The sequence below is a fragment of the Egretta garzetta genome, unplaced genomic scaffold (genome assembly GCF_000687185.1).
Source record: "Egretta garzetta isolate BGI_Z169 unplaced genomic scaffold, ASM68718v1 scaffold298, whole genome shotgun sequence".
NCBI lineage: Eukaryota > Metazoa > Chordata > Aves > Pelecaniformes > Ardeidae > Egretta > Egretta garzetta.
In genome coordinates, this window is record NW_009260478.1 from 326,224 (window position 1) to 331,092 (window position 4,869).

The following is a 4,869-nucleotide window of genomic DNA, read 5'->3' on the forward strand; positions in this document are numbered from 1 at the left end:
GTTTCCGAGAATGTAAAAGGAACCTAGTCACGATAAAATATTGTTTAACCTCTGCCAAATTGTTCAACCCAATAGTGGATCGTGACAATGGGTCCACAGGTACTGCCAGGAGCCTGCTCCAACATGGGGTCTCCGTGGGGGTGCAGCCTCTTTCGGGCACATCCATCTCTGTTGTGGGGTCCTCCATGGGCTGCAGGTGGATATCTGGTCCACTGTGTCCCTCCAGGGGCACAGCTTGCTTCACCGTGGCCTTCACCACAGGCTGCAGGGGAATCTCTGCTCTGGCACTTGGAGCACCTCCTCCCCTTCCTTCTTCATTGACCTTGGTGTCTGCAGAGTTGTTCCTCTCACAGATTCTCACTCTGCCTCATTTTTTTTTTTTTCCCTTCTTAAATATGTTATCACAGAAGCGTTACCACCATCACCAGTGGGCTCAGCCTTGACCAGCAGTGGGTCCATCTTGGAGCTGGCTGGCATTGGCTCTATCAGACATGGGGAAGCTTCTAGCAGCTTCTAACAGAAGCCACCCCTGTAGCCCTCCCACTACCAAAACCTTGCCACACATACCAATACAGTAATCTTTTTTGACAAGACACATTCATTCAATATGCAGAAAGATCTAGCAATGACATAATTTAATTTTGTGGGTATCTTCTGTTCTGATGAGATTCTTTTGGTGGATGAAGATCCAAATCTGGCTAAGGGCTCTTCAAATCTCTTTAAGTCTGCTTGCGGCTAATATGCCAAGTCCTTACTAATAATATATCACACATTTAAAAATATTAGACAACCTAATACATCTTTTCATCCATCATTCTGGCCTTGGATGCATGTAATCACCTTTCCAAGAAGCTTTCACATTAAATCTCCTCACTCCAAAATTGCTTAGTCTCCTTGACATCACAGATTCATTGTACAATATCAGAAATTATTAGGAACATACCATGTATGCCGGAGAGAGGAGACTCAGGCACACGCTGCAAAGAATATACAGATAGATTGGAGAAGAATCTGAAACCATCTCAGAATTGTTCCTTCCTCAAAACAGGGAATTGGAGTAAATACTAAATTTTCAAAGAAAATCCTGAAGATTAATGAGCCCAGAATATATGTTGTGCTTACATACTTTACACTGTATGTACTACAGAGAAATGAGATTTGTGTTGGGGAATGAGCTAACCAGCAAGTGGCGTGGACAGTGCTAAAGGCAGCTTTCTGCCATTGTTTTGTGTGATGGTGCAGGTGTCACTTTAGCAGCTAACATCTGCCTTATGACAAAAGTATCAGAAAGATTTTTAAAAGAGAGAAGCCAGTAGTTTTCTGGTGGGCTTTCCTCTGCCAGAGCAAGAGTCGATCAGGCAAAGAGAGGCAAATGCTGGACCACTGGGGTCAGATCATTGCCACCTTCTCACACTCACAGCAGGGCTCTGTGGTGGGCTGTTGAGGAGAGTCCATTGAAATATTTTCCATTCTGTGTAAGTTTTACATACAAAACACAGTACAATTTACAGGAAAAATACTGGAAGTTCTGTGAAATAGATGCAATGGGTGCAGACAGGAACAGTAACAAGACTCTGATACGGTCAGGAATGACACTGGTTGAAATGCAAAGGATCAAAAAAAAAAAAAGGGTAAAAAACAATGTGCAGCAGTGGTGAGAGAGGAGTGAGGAAACCTGTGTAAAACAACCCCGTGAGCACCCAGATCAGTGAATAAGGAGGGGGAGGAGGTGCTGCAGGTGCCAGAGCACAGATTTCCTGGCAGCCCACACTAAAGCAGATATCCACACTGCAGCCTGTGGAAGACCCCATACTGGAGTAGGTGGATATGTCCCAAAGGAAACTATGGCCTGTGGAGAGCCCACACAGAACCAGGCTCTCCTACTAGGAACTCTGGCCCATGGAAAGGACCCACGCTGGAGCGGGGGAAGAGTGAGGGAAGGAGCAGCAGAGAGGAGCTGTTATGAACTTACCACAACCTGCACATCCCACCTCCCCTGAGCCACTCAGAAGACTAAGGGAAGGTAGAGGAGTTAGGAATAAAGGAATAAACTTGAGCCTGGGAAGAAGGGGTGGAGTAAGGGGCAGGTATTTTTATTTTTGTCTTTGTTTCTCATGATCTTATTCTACTTTTAATTGACAATAAATCAAATTAATTTTCCCCTAAAATAAATTTGTTTTGCCTGTGAGGATAATTGGTAAGTGGTCTTCCTGTCCTTATCTTGACTCACAAGGCGGGGTGTTTTTTTTCATATTTTTTTCCCCTGGTCCTGTTGAGGAAAGGGAGTGAGAGAGAATCTGGGTGGGGGTCTGGCAGTCAGCCAAGGTAAACACACCAAAGAAATGAGGATAGTGAATACCTTCAGACCAGGAGAGAAAAGCAGAGAGCTCCATACTAACTTCAAATATTTTTGTCCTAACACGTTAACAATAAAGCACCCTTTCATGCTTTTTGTGATTCTCTTAGTAACCGGTACTTTCTCAATTAAATTGATACTTCCGTATGTTCTAACATAAGTCACTACAGTTTTCCAGGTTGCATAAAATATCATCTTGCTAAATAATTACCAGCAAGGTAGTCAACCTTTCAAAAACTAGAACAGGATACAGTGTACCTAGACATTTTATCACATTACCTTCAATGCTAGGGGGGAAAAACCCCTTCTTTTTAAACCATTCTAATTTAAGCATTTAAATATTTGTTCATTGAGAACAGATTATGCGCACTGCCTGGCACTTCAGGTCTTAGCTTTTTAATGTAAAAAAGAACGCAAATACCACCAGGTCAGAGAATGACTAGATAGTCCAGCCTGTATGCCACAGCAGAATTAGAAATGCTCAGATGAGACCAAATTAACAACTCAAAGAAATTAATTTAGCCAAATCTATAACAACATGATTCTTTTACTAGGCCATTTGCATCAGATTGGAGATAACTGGAGCAATTCTATGCTGCAAGTGTAATTTCACACATATTTTGATATGACCTGAAAGAAAAGGTTATTGAAAACCACGGCACATGTATTAAAAAGGCAAGACACTCTTAGTACATGTCAGTTTAAAGCACATTAAAAGCTTTTATTCTGTATTAAGAAAGACATATGTCTCTACTTTACTCATCAGAGATTAACTTAAAATTAGCATAAGATTTGCAGTATTTCAATAATTCTGCATTAAAAGGGAAGAAGAACTTTTGCATGTACATAATCTGAGAAGTTCTGAAATATAAATAATTTGGGCATAGAATCATAGAATGGTTTAGGTAGGAAGAGACCTTTAAGACCATCTTGCTCTGCTCAGATTAGCCCAAGGGCTAGTCCATGAACTATCTCCTGTTTAATTTGTTCAAAGGCTTGTTGTTGCTCTGGGCCCCATTTGAATTCATTCTTATTCTGGGTCACTCGATGGGGGGGCATACGATCAGACTGTAATTTGGAATGTACATTCTCTAAAAAACCCACAACACCTAAGAAAGCTTGTGTTTCCTTTTTGCTAGTTGGTGGGTACATAACTGTTACTTTATTGACCACATCCATTGGAATTTGACAACATCCATCTTTCCATTTTATTCCTAAAAATTGGATCTCCTATGCAGGTCCCTTGACCTTACTTTGTTTTATGGCAAAACTGGCTTTCAGAAGGATTTGGACTATTTTCTTCCCTTTCTCAAAAACCTCTTCTCCTGTGTTGCCCCACTCAATGATGTCATCAGTGTATTTCAGGTGTTACAGGGCTTCACCCTGTTCCAGCGCTGTCTGGATCAGTCCATGACAAATGGTAGGACTGTGTTCCACCCCTGGGGCAGTCGATTCCAGGTGTACTGAACACCCCTCCAAGTGAAAGCAAATGGTGGCTTGCACTCCGCTGCCAAAGGGATTGAGAAAAACACATTGGCTATGTCAGTTGTAGCATACTGCTTGGCTGCCTTTGACTCCAGTTCATATTGAAGTTCTAGCATGTCCTTCATGGCAGTACTGGGCAGCAGTGTGACTTCATTAAGGCCACAATAGTATATTGATAGTCTCCACTCTCCATTAGATGTTCGCACTGGCCATATAGGACTGTTAAAGGCTAATCTAGTCTTGCTGATCAGTCCTTGGCTCTCCAGTCGGCGAATCAGCTTATGGATGGGAATCGTGGAGTCTTGGTTGGTGCAATATTGCTGCCTGTGCACTCTTGTGGTAGTGATTGTCACCTGTTTTTCTGTGACCCTCAGCAGTCCCACAATAGAAGGGTCCTCCTAAAGACAAAGCAAGGTAGACAGCTGCTAAATTCTGTCTCCAAGGCAGCTGGTATATCTGCCTCAGCAACCTCACAACTGAAAGGTCCTTTGAAAGGGGAGGAGGGCTCTGCAGAGGGACCTGGACAGGCTGAATCAATGGGCCGAGGCCAACTGTATGAGGTTCAACAAGGCCAAGTGCCGGGTCCTGCACTTTGGTCACAACAACCCCATGCAGCACTACAGGCTCAGGGAAGAGTGGCTGGAAAGCTGCCTGGTGGAAGAAGACCTGGGGGTACAGGTTGAAAGCCGGCTGAATATGACCCAGCAGTGTGCCCAGGTGGCCAAGAAGGCCAATGGCATCCTGGCTTGTATCAGGAATAGTGTGACCAGCAGGAGCAGGGAAGGGATCATGCTTCTGTACTCGGTGCTGGTGAGGCTGCACTTCAAATACTGTGTTCAGTTTTGGGCCCCTCACTACAAGAAAGATGTTGCATTGCTGGAACATGTCTGGAGGAGAGCAACAAAGCTGGTGAGGGGTCTAGAGCACAAGTCATACGAGGAGTGGCTGAGGGAACTGGGTTGTTTATCCTGGAGGGGGCTGAGGGGAGACCTTATCACCCTCTACAACTACCTGACAGGAGGCTGTAG